Source organism: Apium graveolens, chromosome 8 (assembly GCF_009905375.1).
Source record: "Apium graveolens cultivar Ventura chromosome 8, ASM990537v1, whole genome shotgun sequence".
Lineage (NCBI taxonomy): Eukaryota > Viridiplantae > Streptophyta > Magnoliopsida > Apiales > Apiaceae > Apium > Apium graveolens.
The window spans coordinates 151,700,490-151,719,312 of NC_133654.1; the positions used below are offsets into that span (position 1 = coordinate 151,700,490).

The 18,823-nt window shown below is 38.6% G+C and overlaps 1 non-coding gene across 1 annotated transcript; it reads left to right on the forward strand.

Moving 5' to 3' along the window:
- Window positions 1–5,363: 5,363 nt before the first annotated feature.
- On the forward strand, window positions 5,364–5,470 carry LOC141681713 (small nucleolar RNA R71). Its single transcript, XR_012559139.1, has one exon. It is a non-coding gene; the product is annotated as a small nucleolar RNA R71 (small nucleolar RNA).
- Window positions 5,471–18,823: the final 13,353 nt, after the last annotated feature.

Below are 18,823 nucleotides of genomic sequence, written 5' to 3' on the forward strand. Positions count from 1 at the left end.
TCGGCTTCCCCAACAGCCTAGTGTACTCCTCCTCCGCAGCTCTGTCAGTTAACCGAGGCCTTGCAGCAGTGCCCCTCGAAGAATCAGCAGTAGGAACTGTGCTGCTGCTGTCAATAGTGCGTGCTCTCTTGGGTGCCATTGATTCGTGAATAGAAGTGTGTAAGAACTGATTTTTGATGTTTGTGAGAGGGTTTAAGTGTAGGAAGTTTTGTGGGAGATATGTAGGATAGGTGTATGTATATATAGGGTATGGATTAGATTAGGGTTTGGGAATTAAGGGTTAAAATGATGGGGTAGTGGGAACAATTCATGGGTTTATGGGCTAAAACTATTTTTGTGTTTTTGTTTTTGTTTTTTTTTCTGAACTGCAAAAAATTTTCTGGAACTCGACCCCTGCGCGGCCGCTCAGCATTTCTGCGCGGGCGCGCAGCAAGCTGCGCGGCCGCTCAGCATAGCTGCGCGGGCGCGCAGAGGGTCTCTGGAATTTTTTTTTTTCAGCCCCTATTTTCTGATTTTTTTTTTGTTTTTGGATAGGTTATTAACTTCTAAGGGTTCCTGTAACAACAATTCATGGGTTGCCTCCCACGCAGCGCTTCTTTTTCGTCGTTAGCTTGACATTCCGTACCTTTCTCAAGTAGTCAACAAAATGGCACTAACCACCTCTCGGTTTGCCATGTCCCCATAGTAGTGCTTCAACCGCTGACCGTTAACCTTGAATGCTTGGTCCGAATCATTCTCAAAAATTTCCACCGCTCCATGTGGAAACACAGTTTTGACAATAAAAGGTCCAGACCACCTTGATTTCAACTTCCCAGGAAAAAGTCGGAGCCGAGAGTTGAATAAAAGAACTTGTTGCCCTGGCACAAATAACTTAGGATGTAGCTTCCTATCGTGCCACCTCTTCACCTTTTCCTTATACATTTTGTTATTCTCGTACGCTTGAAGTCGAAATTCATCAAGTTCATTAAGCTGAAGCATTCTTTTCTTACCAGCTGCATCTAAATCCAGGTTCAATTTCTTCAATGCCCAGTAGGCCTTATGCTCAAGCTCCGCTGGTAGATGACATCCCTTACCGTACACCAACTGAAACGGTGACATCCCTAGTGGAGTTTTGTATGCTGTTCTGTAAGCCCAAACAGCTTCATCGAGCTTTAAATACCAATCCTTCCTTGACGGACAAACAACCTTCTCTAGAATGCGCTTTATCTCTCTGTTAGACACTTCCGCTTGACCATTTGTTTGCGGATGATAGGCAGTAGCTACTCGATGATTCACATTATAACGCTGCATCATAGAAGTGAACTTACGGTTGCAAAAATGCGATCCTTCATCACTTATGATTACCCGAGGCATTCCAAACCTTGTGAAAATTTGCTTATGAAGAAAATTTAGTACTACCTTTGCATCATTTGTCGGTAAAGCTTTAACTTCGACCCATTTTGAGACATAATCGACTGCCAGCAAGATGTACTGATTATTGCAAGAAGAGATAAAAGGCCCCATGAAATCGATTCCCCACACATCAAAGACCTCGACTTCAAGCATCACATTTAATGGCATCTCATCCTTCCTTGACAAATTTCCCACTCTTTGGCAACGATCACACCTTAAAACAAACTGATGAGCATCCTTGAACAAAGTAGGCCAGAAAAAACCTGCTTGCAGAATACGAGCTGCCGTCTTCTCACCTCCATAGTGTCCACCATAAACCGTGGAATGGCAGTCTCGTAATATCCCCTCCGTCTCACAGAACGGGATACATCTCCTGATGATCTAGTCAGCTCCCTGTCTAAACAAATATGGTTCATCCCACATATACCACTTCACCTCATGTAGAAACTTCTTCTTTTGCGCAGATGTCAAATTAAGAGGCATTATATTGTTGACAAGATAGTTTACAATATCTGCAAACCATGGTTCTTCCTCCTGAATTGCAAACAACTGCTCATCCGGAAAAGATTCATTGATTAACGTCCTATCTTGTGAAGTAGAATCGGGATTTTCCAACTTAGAGAGATGGTCAGCTACTTGATTCTCGGTACCTTTTCTATCTTTGATCTCTAACTCAAATTCCTGAAGTAAAAGCACCCAACGAATGAGTCTCGGCTTCGAATCCTTCTTAGAAACCAGATAGCGAATAGCTGCATGATCAGTGAATACTGTTACTTTCATACCAAGCAGATAAGATCGAAATTTCTCAAAGCCAAAGACTATAGCCAAAAGCTCCTTTTCAGTAGTGGTGTAGTTCAATTGGGCACCATTTAAAGTCTTACTCGCATAGTAGACCACATGGAAGAGATTTTTCTTGCGCTGTCCCAGAACTGCACCTACCACATAATCACTCGCATCACACATCATCTGAAACGGTTCTGTCCAATCTGGTGCTGTAATAACTGGTGCAGTGATCAAACTCTTCTTGAGAGTCTCGAATGCTGCCAAACATTCATCATCAAATTTGAAAGGCACATCTTTCTCAAGCAAATTGCACAATGGCTTAGATATCTTTGAAAAGTCCTTGATGAATCGCCGATAAAAACCCGCATGACCAAGAAAACTACGGATTCCTTTCACATAATTGGGTGGGGGAAGATTTTCAATGACTCCCACCTTGGCCTTGTCCACCTCCAGACCCTTGCTAGAGACCTTATGCCCAAGGATAATGCCTTCACGCACCATAAAATGACATTTCTCCCAATTAAGCACCAAATTAGTTTCCACGCATCTTTTGAGTATGGCGCGCAGATTATTCAAACATTCATCATATGAGTGTCCAAAGACGGAGAAGTCATCCATGAACACTTCGACGTTATTTCCAATCATGTCAGAGAATATAGCCATCATACATCTCTGAAAGGTGGCCGGGGCGCCACATAACCCAAACGAAACTCTATGAAAAGCAAATGTGCCAAATGGACAAGTGAAGGTAGTCTTTTCCTGATCCTCTGGTGCAATACAAATCTGATTATACCCGGAATAACCATCCAGAAGACAAAAATACTCATGTCCCGCCAATCTGTCAAGCATTTGATCAATAAATGGAAGAGGAAAGTGATCCTTCCTTGTGGCTTTGTTCAATTTCCTATAATCCATGCACACTCTCCATCATGTAACTGTTCGAGTAGGGATGAGCTCATTCTTTTCATTTGCGACCACAGTGATACCTCCTTTCTTAGGTACACATTGTACGGGGCTCACCCACGAGCTGTCAGAAATAGGATAAATGATGCCTGCATCTAGCCATTTCAGAATTTCTTTCTTCACCACCTCCTTCATGATGGGATTCAGTCTTCGTTGCTGTTCCACAGTTGGCTTACTACCTTCCTCTAGCAGAATTATATGCATACAATATGAAGGACTTATCCCCTTGATGTCTGCTATGGTCCATCCTATAGCCGATTTGAATTCTCTCAAAATCCTTAAGAGCTTGTCTTCCTCACTACCTGAAAGGTCAGCTGAAATAATAACAGGTAACGTAGATGAATCACCTAAAAAAGCATACCTCAAGTGTTCAGGTAGTGGTTTGAGCTCCAAGGTAGGTGCTTCCTCTATTGATGGTTTGAGCTTCCCTTCAGCATTCTTAAGGTCAGAAGTACCAAGAGATTCAAATGGTATGTCCAGCTTTCGCTTCCAGGGAGAAGCGTTCAGATATTGTAATTGCTCGTTGCTATCTTCATCATCACTGTCAAATTCCCCCACTAAGGTCTTTTCCAATGCATCAGACATTAGCATGTGCTCGAGTTCCGAAGTAACCGCGGAATCAATCACATCCACTTTTAAGCACTCCTCATCTTCTGTAGGGAATTTCATTGCCTTGAATACGTTGAAGGTCACATCCTGATCTTGGACCCGCATAGTAAGTTCCCCTTTTTGCACATCTATCAAGGTACGGCCAGTAGCCAAGAAAGGCCTCCCCAAGATTATGGGAATCTTCTTATCTTCCTCAAAATCCAGAATAACAAAATCTGCTGGAAAGAAGAGCTTATCCACCTTGACGAGCACATCCTCAACTATCCCCCTTGGGTAAGTAATGGAACGGTCCGCCAATTGTAGCGACATGTATGTGGGTTTTGGATCAGGCAGATCCAGCTTTTTAAAGATTGACAAGGGCATCAGATTAATGCTTGCTCCCAAATCACAAAGGCACTTGTCAAAAGTTAGATTGCCAATGGTGCAAGGAATGGTGAAGCTTCCTGGATCTTTCAGTTTTGGTGGTAACTTTTATTGCAGAAGCGCTGCATTCTTCCGTGAGAGCAACGGTTTCAAGGTCATCCAGTTTCACCTTCCTTGAAAGAATAGTCTTCATAAACTTCGCATAACTAGGCATTTGTTCCAGAGCCTCAGCGAAAGGTATATTGATGTGAAGTTTCTTGAACACCTCCAGAAACTTCCCGAACTGTCTATCCAGCTTTTGTTGCTGCAATCTCTTAGGAAAAGGTGGTGGAGGATAGAGCTGTTTCTCCCCTGTATTAGCCTCAGGCAGAGTGTGTTCAATAGTAGTCTTCCTTGGTTCCGCCGCTTTCTCCTTTTTCTTAGATTCTTCATCTCTAACTTCAGCTTCTACTTCTTTTGCCTTTTCATCCTCAGCTACTTTTCCAGACCTTAAGGTAATAGCCTTGACTTGCTCTTTAGATTCCTTCCTGCCTGGTACTTCCGTGTCACTGGGAAGAGTGCCAGGTTGACGATTGAGCACTGCATTGGCTAATTGACCGATTTGATTTTCCAAGGTCTTGATAGAAACCGCCTGACTCTTGTACAACAGCTTAAGTTCCTCAAAATCAGCACTAGTAGGTGCAACTGCACTTCCCTGTTGAGGATATGATTGCCTTGAAGCATACTGCTGTGGTTGCTGGAATCCAGGTGGGTTAAACTGTTTACTCACCCCTTGCTGATATGGTGGCTGAATAGCATTCTGATTATTCCCCCAGCTGAAATTTGGATGATTTCTGTTATTAGGATGATAGGTCGCTGGCACAGGCTGCTGTTGTCGCTGATAATTATTCACATACTGAACAGATTCGTTGACAAGAGAACACTGATCCGTAGCATGAGAACCTGCACAAAGCTCACAAACCATAGCTATTTGATTAACTCCATACGTAGCCAGAGAATCAACCTTCATTGATAGCGCTTGGAGCTGGGCTGCAATAGCGGTGGCTGCATCAACTTCCAGAATACCTGCGACCTTGCCTGACGTCATCCTCTGAGTTGGGTTTTGATGCTCATTTGCAGCCATTGTCTCTATAAGATTATACGCCTCAGTATAGCTTTTAGCCCATAAGGCTCCTCCAGCTGCTGTATCGAGCATGGGCCGAGATTGGGCCCCCAAACCATTATAAAAACCAGTGATTACCATCCAATCCGGCATTCCATGATGTGGACATTTTCTCAACATTTCCTTGTAGCGTTCTCAAGCCTCGCACATAGATTCTGTAGGTTGCTGCACAAACTGAGTAAGAGCACTCCTCATAGCAGCAGTCTTTGCCATTGGATAAAACTTCACCAGAAACTTTTACGCAAGATCTTGCCATGTAGTGATGGACCCAGCTGGTTCAGAATGTAACCAGTCTTTAGCCTTATCCCTCAGTGAGAATGGGAAAAGCCTCAACTTGATAGCCTCATCAGTCACGCCATTATACTTAAAAGTGTTGCAGATCTCGACAAAATTTCTTATGTGCATGTTGGGGTCTTCAGTTGCCGCTCCTCCAAAAGAAACAGAATTCTGCACCATCTGAATAGTGCCCGGCTTGATTTCAAAGGTGTTAGCTTGAATAGCCGGATGAAGGATGCTTGACTGAATATCATCAATTTTAGGTCGAGAAAAATCCATAAGAGCTGGATCAGCTTGAACAATACGATCTCCCATGTTTACTGGTTCTTTCTGCTCAGCGCCTGAATCCGAATCCTCAAAATCTAACTTCTCCGGAATATCAAGAACTTCATTTGTCTCCTCAGTTGTATCTAAAGTCCTCTTGCGAGCACGAGAACGAGTTTGCATAAATGCTTGCTAAAGTACCTGAAACACAACCGAAAAGAGTAAGTAACTACTACGTCCTAATCACTGAGTCTTAATGACCAATGATGGTAAGTACATAAACTAAACAAATACGCCGAGTCCCCGGCAGCGGCGCCAAAAACTTGTTAGGGCGAAAACATGCACTAATATTCACGCAAGTATACGCGTTCGCAAGTAATATAGAATACTTTCTAGTTCGTTCCCTCAGAGACTCAGACTAAATTGTTGTCTAATTAAACTCACTCACCAATGTATGATTACTTCTCAATGTTAAGATAATAACACTTAAAATTGTTGATCAAATATTAACTATAATTAACTACTTAATTAACCACTTAACTAACACTTCAAATTATCAATAATAAAACACTCATGAGATCACAACTTCATTATTACTTCCTTCTATAGCCATTGTTATTACATTTAGCATGTGACAGTGATGACATTAATCGAATAACACGAAACTGATAAAAGCCAACTTTCATTGTACTAATACCATTCTACCAAGCATCCACAATTAAGATAGAAGTTGAATAGTCATCAATTATGTTGAGTTCCTATATGTCTACAGAAATTGACAACACAACGATTTAAGCACAAGTTATTCCTTTTGATTACATAGGGCAAATAAAACTGTTAGAGTTACCCACTAATCATGCACAACGTACATGAACCTATGCTAGCATGGCAAGTTCTAAATCTCAAGATCCACCGTCGCTTCACACGAGATTAACACCCTATCTTATATGTTCGCGACGCACATAAGACGAATACGCGCAACCAATACTAGATATCATGCAATCATCACACACTAAAGTATTAAACAATTAACTAAAGAATTCCATAATAAATCCGTTGTAACCCCATGATCACGATTAACCCATAATAGAACTCATCGCCATCATGGGTTCATATGAAATCATGATAAACAAACACAAGAAAATAATAACTAAACTAATTATATTAAAAGAAAGTACGTCACAAGAGTAAATAAATCAAAGCAAGAAAACTAGCATCCAACGTTATAACGAAACAAGAATCACAAGAATATATGCTTCCTCTTCGTTGCGGTGTGCTAAATCGGTCTTCTTCGTTATCTCCTTCGCTTCTTGCGTAAAACACAATCTAAAACATAATCTCCTTAATACTCTCTATGAAAACGTCTCAAATCAACCTATATAATAGTCCCATAAAACTCAGATTACATAGAAGTTGGAAGCCACACAGAAGTAGAAGTCTAAAATAATTCAGCTTTTTCCCCGACCTTGTGCGGCCGCTCAGCATTTCTGCGCGGGCGCGCAGGCTGCTGCGCGGCCGCTCAGCATTGCTGCTCGGGCGCGCAGGACCCTACTGGAAAAATTCCAAGCTTGCTCCGTTTCTTCGCCGTAATCTGCCCATTCCTTTCCTCTCGCAATGGTGAACACATGCCAAGGCTTATTCTTGATGATTCCTCCCCCGAAATGCAACTAATACCCTGAAATGCATAAACACTAGAAAAATGCATTAAATACACAAAATACTTGATTTCAAGACACCAATTTAAGCCATTTTAAGACGTTCTAAGTGGTATAAAATGCCACTTATCACACCCCCAAACTTAAATCGATGCTTGTCCTCAAGCGTCACAGACTCAAAACAAATAAAAATATGTATGAATGCAATCTATATGAAAATGCAACGATCCCCCTTACTACAATTAAACAACCAAATTGTCACATCTCAACGAATACAGTTAGACATCTAAAGATCAATAAACTCATGCAACCGGACAAACAGCCAAAAACGTGGTGTGTGCAAATGCTTAACAGATATGCTTCGGAACTAGACCAATTACTATGACTAGACTATCCTCAAGGCAATCCTACGATTATACAAAGAATAAAAATTCTAGGCACAAAGTGATATACAACACTACAAGAACTCTGGAGCTTACTACGGAATTGTGCTTTTTATTTACAACTCAAATGCTTATTTGACCGTGCAATGAGTGAGGTCCACAAAAGACTTATACAATGGTATCCATGTAACGAGCGTTAGGTTAGCGGATCCCAGACTCTAAAAGCCTTAGGTCACTAGGCACAAAGTCCCCTAAGAACTTAATAACTCGAATACCAAAGAGCCCACTCTTGATCAATTATGCATAATTTTTTTTTTCATAACTTCTGAGCAAGTGCGTTTCGCTCCATCTTACTCAACCCTAGACTACTCGCAACATAAGCGAGCCGGCTACTAGCCATTTGACGCCTAGCCACAACTAGCAACAACTTCCATCTTTTTTCTCCAAAAAAAATTTCTTTTTCATGTTTTTATCACTAAGAACCTATAATCGAATTCTAAGCATAATAAATAGATTGACCTTGAAAACAACCAAATCATAACAACAATCTAGCCCTTACGCATTCTTTAAGACTCAGTGGACTTACAATTGTTTCTAGCATCCAACGTTACAACGAAACAAGAATCACAAGAATATATGCTTCCTCTTCGTTGCGGTGTGCTAAATCGGTCTTCTTCCTTATCTCCTTCGCTTCTTGCGTAAAACACAATCTAAAACATAATCTCCTTAATACTCTCTATGAAAACATCTCAAATCTACCTATATAATAGTCCCATAAAACTCAGATTACATAGAAGTTGGAAGCCACACAGAAGTAGAAGTCTAATATAATTCAGCTTTTTCCCTGACCTTGCGCGGCCGCTCAGCATTTCTGCGCGGGCGCGCAGGCTGCTGCGCGGCCGCTCAGCATTGCAGCGCGGGCGCGCAGGACCCTACTGGAAAAATTCCAAGCTTGCTCCGTTTCTTCGCCGTAATCTTCCCATTCCTTTCCTCTCGCAATGGTGAACACATACCAAGGCTTATTCTTGATGATTCCTCCTCCGAAATGCAACTAATACCCTGAAATGCATAAACACTAGAAAAACGCATTAAATACACAAAATACTTGATTTCAAGACACCAATTTAAGCCATTTTAAGACGTTCTAAGTGGTATAAAATGCCACTTATCAAACAAACTTTGAACTTAGTACACACCTCAGAATCTCTTCAAAGATATAAAGCTGCTATCAATAGGATGCCTTCTCAAGCTGGTGAGCCAGCTGAAGAATTTGGAGTAAATTCTAATGATGATGACTCTGTTTCTTTGGATGGAAGCATGAACTTAGGGGGAGAAGGCCCAAGTTCTGTTTCAAATTTACCTGAATGGGCATGGACAGAGGAATCTACACTAGGATAATTTGGTGTATCTTTGGTCAAGCAAGTGATGGCTATTCAAAAGACCCTTCAGGAAACTTCAGATGCCGGTACCAAGGCTATTCTTCAAGCTCACCTAGACTCTCTACATCTCATGAAGATCCAGCAATTAAGACAGAATCTGAGTGTGGATGAACTAAAAAGAGATATAGCTGACTTGAAGACCTACAATTCTGAGAAGCTGGATTCAGTAATGCCATATGGTACCATGAAAGATCTATTACTAAGATTGAGGAGAGAATCAGATTCTGAAGAAGCTGGCCAAGCTGGAAGATAAAGTTCAAGTTATTGAGAATTCAGTGGCTATCCTTCTTCAAAATCAACAGACTCAGACAAATCTTCTCATGCAACTGGCTAAAGCACAAGGCCTAACTCCTCAACTTGATGATAATAAAAAGGGGGAGAGAGAATCAAGTAAGGGGGAGAAAGGTCCAACTGAGGGGGAGAAACTTCAAGTACAAATCAGCAAAGTAATTGTACCTTCAATTACTATCTCCAAGCCAACAGTTGCAGATGGTATAGATCTAATTAAAGCAGCAGTAAATTTGAAAGTTGTTGAAAAAGGAAAGTTGAGTTTGATCAACTGGAATAAGATTGATGAGGAGATGCAGAAAAAGTTTGAACTAGTCAAGGAGCAAGTTAAGTCAGCCATCCATCACTCTCAAGTCAAGCAAATAAGTGTGAATGAGATGAGCATGAATTATCTGGAAAGAGGATGATCTTCCTGCATCAAGTCTCCAAAGGCTGAAACAATTCTCAAACCAAGGGAAAATTATCCAAAATCATCTTTGAAGAACCCATTGGACACTGTGTATGAGACACCCAAGCCTGATGAGAAGAAGCTTCTGTCAAGATCTATTGTCTTCTATAAAGATCCAGCTGATTCAGCTTCAAAAAGGAGAATTGCTAAGATATTCAGAAATGGAAAGGAGATTTGTGTGGTAGCTGGACATCCACAATTTGCTCAAGCAAAGAAAGAAGAAAAATCCAGATTAAAGCAGGAAAAGAGGCAAGTTGCTCTAGATGCAAAGAAGTCTAAACAAAAGAAAGAGCATATTGCTATCTTGGCCAAGCTACAGGCTGTGAATTCATCTCAACAAATTTCCTCTCAACCATCTGAAGCTGCTGAATCAAAGAAGAAAATTGAAGAACAGAAGAAATCCCCAAGGAAGAAAGAATTGGCTAGAAGAACAAAAAGGAAACTGGATATTGTTGACAAGGAATTGGAAGATCAATTTCCTAAAGAATCCACACCAGCTACAACTCAAGCATCAAAGCCCTCTGTGGTATTTGAAGACATAAGGGTGGTGGATCCCTACAGGAATATTCATGGTGAACCTATTGTGCCGAAGGATGAGCCAATAGAGTGGGGTAATATACCAATTCCTGACTTCAGCTTACCAATCCTTAGCAAGCCAAAAAGGACAAAGTCAAGGGCAGTCAAGAAAGTGAAGCTGTCACCTCTCAAATCCAAATCAGTAGTTAAAGCTCAACCCAAAGTCAACAGGGGAGACTACTTGTACTTGTGTGACATCAAAGAATTTTCAGATCTAAATCTTTATCTGGATGAACTGGATGAAGTGAGGGGAATTGATGCATACAGGAACCTACCTGAAAGGTTAGTGTTCAAGTACAAAGGAGGAAGGGAGATTCAGTGGCCACTTCACAGGATTCTTCAAGAGAGCCAAGCTGTGCTGATTAAAGTTTATTCATCCTTCAAGAAAAACTTTGGGTTCAATGTAATTGCAAGAAGACTAGTATTGAAGAGGATTGAAGAACTAAGGAGTGTTAGAGCTAAAGATGCACTCCCAAAGACTCTAATCATCCCATACACATGGAGAAGAGTGCATCTAAGGCCTTACTGGCTGATGGAGTTCATGGATGACAAAGGTGTGAGAAGATTCTTCAGATTAGAAGACCAATTGAGTATCTCTAGAAATGAGACTCTCTTAGAAATGCAAGAAAAGCTAGATCTCTCAGAATCTGATGAACTAGAATTCCACAGACAGCTCCAAAATCAGATTGAGGAAGATAACAGAAAGCTTGGAAGAAGATCCAGACCTTCAAGGAACTAAAAAAATCTGCTCAGGCTAGAGGAGCATCTTGAATTGACTGTGAGCCAAACCTTGTACATTTTGATTATTTGAAGCACTTTCAGTTTTATCTACTTATCTTTAAAGATGTATGTTTAGAATATTTTGTTATCATCAAGTATCTCTTAATTTATGGCTACAATTCCAGTAGACATAAATTGGGGGAGATTGTTGTGCATATATTGTGTACTTGATGATTTCATAAACAAAACATCTAAGTAGATTTTACTTAGTGAAATTATGTAGCACTCGACGGATAAGAATTATAGTCCCGACGGATAACTCATTATAGTCCCGACGGATGTTAACTTATTATCCATCGAGTGAGTAGCTTATGTAATAATAAGTCTGTAGCACAGTCCTATATACATCTTTGTATAGATTCTGTAGTAGCCTATAAGTCATGTTGACTTTAACTAGATATGCAGAATAGGTTGATTAATTGTATATAAATGATGTCTTGTAATTCTGCATAAGTGAAATGGAGTCAAGTGCCAAAATAATTATCAACGGATGATTAACAAAGCCATCGACGGATGATCAAATGACTATCAACGGATGTTTAATATAGCAGTTGACGGATGATCAATGAAGCCATCAATGGATGTTCAGAAAGTCGACGGATGATCATATATCCAACGGATGTTCATAGAATCCAACGGATGATCATGTAAAGAATTGAAACAGCAGTTGAACAGTGAAAGCTGAGCACAACCGTCGAGATTTATTCAAATCTACTGTGGAAGCCCATTAACTGGGTAATAGAGGACGAAAAGCAGCAAAGCTTAAGACTGATAGTTTTTATATTTGTTTAGTCTTTTTGACTTTGTAATCTTGGTGATATATAAACCAAGAATGTAGCAAATAGAAAAAGAGAGCTGAGAAACACAAAAACAGAGAAATCTTTGTAAGCAGAATTATTAGCATTTCCCTGTATTCTCAGTAGTTCAATTTGTAAGTAGCTGTGAGCATTTTTGCACACAGAGTCCTCTCGATATATAATATATATCTCTGGTGGAATTGTTTAAATCCACCAGAAAGTTTTTAAAGACTCTTGTTTTTAATTACTTATGTTTTGATTCAATTAAGTTTCTATTCCGCATTGTGCTAATCAAAACACGTATATCTATATTCGAGTTGAACATTTTTATTTTATGAAAAAGGTTCAAAAATTCCATTCAACCCCCCTTCTGTAATTCTTGCTATATTTTTAAGGGACTAACAAATATGATTAATTAATTAATCATATTTAATGAATTAGAGAATTTATATAAATAATGATAAAATAGTTTTATTATTATTTATTTCTGCTACCGGCTTAATATTGAACCTACAGGGTCACACCATAAAAGAGAATGATTTAATGGTGGAGGAATTAATTAATAATGGCTGATAATTATTTATTTATGAAATAAATAATTAATTGGCAAATTTAATAATTGATTAAATGAGATTTAATTGATTATAAATTAATTAAGAAAAGGTTCTTAATATTATTAATTAAGAATTTAATTTTTGGAAATTAAATCAAGTGAAGGAATTATTTCTAAAGAGTTTAGAAAAAGGATTAATAATTAAAATGTGTTTTAATTATTAGTGAGAATAATAAAGGGTTAATAATAATAATATTTTATGGGAAAATTTTCAGCTGAAAATTTTGCCTATAAATATACTATTATAAACTCTATTTTTGCCTCAACCAAAAAGATTTACAAAATCCTAATTCTCTCCATCTCCTCCTCCTTCATTACATCGTTTTTTTGGTGGATACCGGTGGAGTGCTTCACACTTGAGGAGCAGCTGCTAAGGATCTCCGTTCATCGTTCTTGAATCGCTATTAAAGACCTCCATCTTTCCATTGACGTAAAGCTTCTTAAGGTAAACATACTGAACTACGAATTAAATATTATTTTTTCGCATGGATCCTGCGGAGGGTTTCGGTTTTTTTAAGATTTAATTTACGTTTTCGCTGCATTTATGTGCTAAAAACCCTTCAATATCTCCACAGGAATAACCGCTTCTGCCCCATATCCTTACATGAAGGGAGTTGCTCCAGTAGTGACTCTACAAGTTGTTCTATAGGCCCACATTATTGGGAGTATTTCATCCACCGAATTATTTCTTGATTTCTCGATCCTCTTCTTCTGTCCATCCAGGATTATACGATTCGCCACTTCCACTTTCCCATTAGCTTGCGGGTGAGCTACGGAGGTAAACCGCAACTCAATCTCATTCTCCTCGCAATACTTCTTGAATTCCTCATTGTTGAATTGTGTTCCATTATCGGTGACAGGATGCGCGAGATTCCATATCTGCACATAATGTTTTCCCACAGGAATTATGCAACCTGCTTAGTTGTGATCTTGGCTATAGGATTAGCTTCAATCCGCTTAGTAAAATAATCAATAGCTACAATCAGGAACTTCCTTTGTGTCATGGCCATGGGGAAAGGCCCAAGTATATCCATTCCCCATATGGCAAATGGGATGGGAGAGTTGATGGAAGTCAGCATATCGGGGGGTTGTCGAACAACCGGTGCATGTTTTTGACAACGATCACACTTCTTCACATATTCTTTGGCATCGGCCATCATCTCTGGCCAATAAAAGCCTAAACAGGTTATCTTATGAGACAGTGCTCTGCCCCCTAGGTGTTGCCCACAGATACCTTTGTGTACTTCTTCAAGAGCCAAGCGTGCCTCATCAGGTCTGAGACACCTTAAGTAAGGAACCACATAAGATCTTTTGTACAAAATCCCGTCGATCAAGGAGTATCTCAGTGCTCGAACAACCAACTTTCGTGCTTCAGTCACATTATTTGGCAGCCAACCAGTTTAAATATGAGTCTTAATGGGGTCTATCCATGAGGTCTCCATCCCTATAGGAGCTACAAGCTTAACATCAATGCTCCGTGTTTTAAAAACGCGGAAGAATATACTTCCTGAACTTTCCTCCATCTCTGATGAAGCAAACATAGAAAACGCATCCGCCTTAGCATTTTCCTCCCTTGGGATGTGCTCATCATGGCATTCATCGAACTGAGTCATCACAACCCTTACTAGGCGGACATACTTAGCCATTGTATCATCCCTTGCCTCAAACTCTCCCTTGACCTGGGATATGACCAACTTCGAGTCTCCACAGACTTTTAAATTCTTGACTCTCAATGTCCCTGCCAGGCCAAGGCCAGCTATCAGAGCTTCATATTCTGCTTTATTGTTTGTAGTTGGGAAGTCTAGATTCATAGCATATTCAATCAAGAACCCATTGGGGCTTTGTAAAACTAGCCCTGATCTGCATGAATTTGTTTGAGATGCTCCATCAAAATAGAGAACCCAATATTCCTTCTCCTTAATGTCCTTTTCTCTATCTCCTTTGTAACACCCCCAAATCCGGGGTCGGGGATTCGGGTTGCCACGAGTTCCATTTCCCTTATCAATACCTAATCTTAACAGTCAACCAACTACTGCGTACTGTGACCCCACAATATACACACACACACCACAAGTTATAGTCTCAGAGATGAATACCAAAAATAACACAAGTCATTTTATTCCACAATTATAAACCATTTCACCATAAAAAGGGTTTCTGAATAATTTACATATTCTTTGCCATTATTACAATTCATAAAATACATAAGTCTGGCACAACAAAAGTTGAAAGCCTAGCCTACTGGTAGCTCCTACCTCAGCTACAACGGCATCAACGCCTACAGGAAACTGCGGAACGTTTCCTAACCGCTCACGAATTGGGAGCTTGATCCTGTTCATCTTGTCTATCTGTTGTTGTGTGATGAAAGAAGAAAGCAAGGGTGAGCAACAAGCCCACCGAAATAATATGTATAATAATTAACAATATATGAGCATTCTCATAGTACTCATGAAAGTCTTGGTCAAAAAGAAATGAACCAAGTTTGTTATCTTAACGTGACCAAGTCGCAAAATATTCAGTATATATATACATATATACTTTTCACAATCTTTGAAATCCTCTGACATGTATAATATACACAGAGTTCCAGTTTATAACTGTATAAAAATATCGTTGCAAGGTGATCTCATATATCTAACCTTGTCTCAACGTTTTTCTGAAAATCTTTGACATGCATAAGATAATCATTTACTAGATATAAGTTTAAAAGATGAAGTTACAAGATACTCCAATATACTTATATCTTTTCCGAATACTACTTGAACTACCACCATTCAAGTTATAATTAGTTTCAAAAGTTCATCACACTGATGAGACTAGAAGATAAGACTTGAATAGATTCAATCTTTGAAATATCATTATAAATAATGAAGTTACGAGATACTTCATTAAGTCCTGATATATATATACACCTATATATATATACATTTCATACACTCCTTGAAAACCTCTGTTATGAAAATTATAAACAGAGTTGTAATATCCAATGAATTTGGAAAGGAGAAAACCTTGGCATAAACCTGATATCTTGCTGATCAGGCAAAGATACCAATAAGTAACCTTTTCTACTAGTAGATGGACGAATTCCCCACTGGTCATCACCCTGGCCGCAATAGGACCTTATGCTGGACTGCCACTCAGCCACTTACGCATTTGATGGACTCCCACTGAGCCACTTACACTTTCATGGACGCCAGCTGAGCCCATGTTGCTTATACCGACTCAAATAGATGAACTTACTTCCCAAACTATGGGCAAGTAATCAAGATGTTTTCTCAAAACAACAACCTCGTTGCGAATGTAAAATACACCACTGAGCTGGATCCCTCAGGTTTTGAGCGAGTATTTAAATCCCCTTTCGAAAGGAAGATCTTAAATATAAAAATGAGTTTTGGGATCCACTCTAACTTTTAAAAATCATTTTGAAGACTCGAAACATTTTTAAGAATGTTTGGAGTACTGCTGATTTATTAAAATAAATTAGTCCCAATATATTAGAAAATATCTGAATATTATTATTTAAATAATATTCCCAAGAAGGATAATATCCATAAAAATAATCGAAGTAGAAGTGTTAAAACTCATACTTGAAATGGGTATTAAATAACCAAAGATATACTTATACGAAAGTACTATCTTTATTTGAATAATAAAAAATAAGTTTGATTATCGAAACATTATTCTTTAATAAAATAAAGAATATTACTTAGTAAATAATCGGAGTCATAAGTCCTCAAATGAATATATTCAAAGTAATATTCATTAATAAAATAAATAGAGTCATATGTCCTCGAATGAATATTCAAAGTAATATTCATTAATAAAATAAACGGAGTCATATGTCCTCGAATGAATATTCAAACTAATATTCATTAAATAAAATAAAGTTATCGAATAAACCTTATTTGATTAATAGTTTTGAAAACTATATCTATATCTATATATATATAATATACTCGGGAACATCGACTCCCTGTTTTAGAAAATGTTCACCTTTGGGTCCCCTATACTAAGGGTATACGCAACTACTGCTTATCTCTAGCATAGGTATTATGCAACTAATAAGCCTTTGAATCAACAGATATATATCAAGATTACGAAACAGACATGCATATATACCATATCACATGCTCCAATATATCGCAAGATTTGCTAATTAACCATCATGCATCTATCACAAGATAATGCATATACATATGTATACATCACAACAACAGTATAACGGGTAGAAAACTTGCCTGAGTGCTCCCGGATAGACTTAAGCTTAGAGTGGGTCCAATAACCTATGAACAAAAACATAAGTCAGAATTAAACCCCGGTCGCTTAAGAAACTAGACTTTAACCAATTCGACCCCTAACGTTTGCTTTCGCGCTTAACGATTCACTTAAGTCGCTCGAGTACCCTCGGCTCCACCATTTTTAATAAATTAACCATTAAGAGTTTTAAGGCAATTATTTCGCGAGTACCTTAACAACTGCCTAATCCATGTAACATAATTGCGTCATATCCCAATTAGTCATTTAAGGTCCTTAACCAATGTTTCAAAGTAAGGCGAGGGGAAATGGTTCGTTCGCGAAACGTCGTTACTTAAAACGGTCGTTTCTCCTAAACCGTACATCGGATACAAGCGTACCACATATCAAAACGAAGCTCGTAACATGAACTATCTAATTATGGCAATGGTCAAAACCTAACAGTGGGTTCTCGGGTCCTGATGTTATGAACAAAAACAGTCTAAAGTAAATTGGACATTACGACGGCTATGTTTACGTGATTACCAATTTTTATTCTACTCCGAATCAACCACAATTCAACCATACAACCAAAATCCATCCATACATCACTACAACAGCCCCAAAACCTCAAGTTTTCCAATTTATATTAATCTCAAACATGAACTAAAACTATTCTTAAGTTCATTAATTAATAACCAAGATTTACTACTCCAAAAACATCACAAAACCAACTAATCTCTACATATTCAAACACCATGCTTCTCATGAACTATAATACTCATATTAAGCTCTTAACATTCAATAACAAAGCTCGGTTAAGAGATTATACCTTCCTCGGTGAGTAAAAGTAACTAAGGAGCTTGGAATCACCCTTGAAAGTCCTTACCAAAGCTTAATTTAAACAAAAACTCAAGAAGAAAATTTTAAGTTCTTGAAAAACACTATTCACCCTCTTCTTCCATGAATTTTAGGAAGAGATTGTGAAGGAAATTGAAGCTTAAACTTATAGGATATCTATATCTATACACAAGGAACCTTAGATAATTACCTCACTAATTAACAAGGCTTGGATCTTGGATTTTGGATTTTTCCTCTTTGAAAAAGAAGAAAAGCCGAGAGCTTTGTTGCTTGAAATGAAGTCAAGATGTGTTTTTGTGTTTGTGATTTGTTATGCTTGGTTGTTTTTCGTTTTTTTGTTTAATTATCTTTTAACCATGTAAAATTGTGTGGCTTGAAATCAACCACCCTTCCTTCCCTTTTTGTCATGCTTAGGTCATCAATCCTATATCATCTTCCCATGCTTGTCCTCTTCTTATTGGTTTGATGACATCATCCTCACTAACCTCTTTGATTAGCTCCTAATTACTTGGCTAATGACCGTTGATCTGTTATGCGGTTCGCTTAACTTTCGTTTTCGTTTATCGTTTGAGGGATCATACCCGGGATCTTATTACTTAGGTTTCCTTAAACTTTCTCAATACATTATATTCCTTTTATGATCCTCTCGTATAATCCTCGAATTTAAATCCTTTTTATTCTGTTACCTTATACTCAATTCTTTCTGTATCTGGTAGATTTCCGGGAAAAATCAAAGTGTTCGAATTTGGGTTCTGACGATCTTTACATACACTTATATACCATATAGAGTACTAATAAGATCTCAGAAGATCAATAAAAGAACCCCTACATAGTGTGGTATGAAAAGTTTTCTTATTCACCATAATCAGCAAAATAACTATTCATAAGGGTTTCAAAAATTCCAAAAATTGGGGTTATTACAGTCTCCCCTCCTTAAA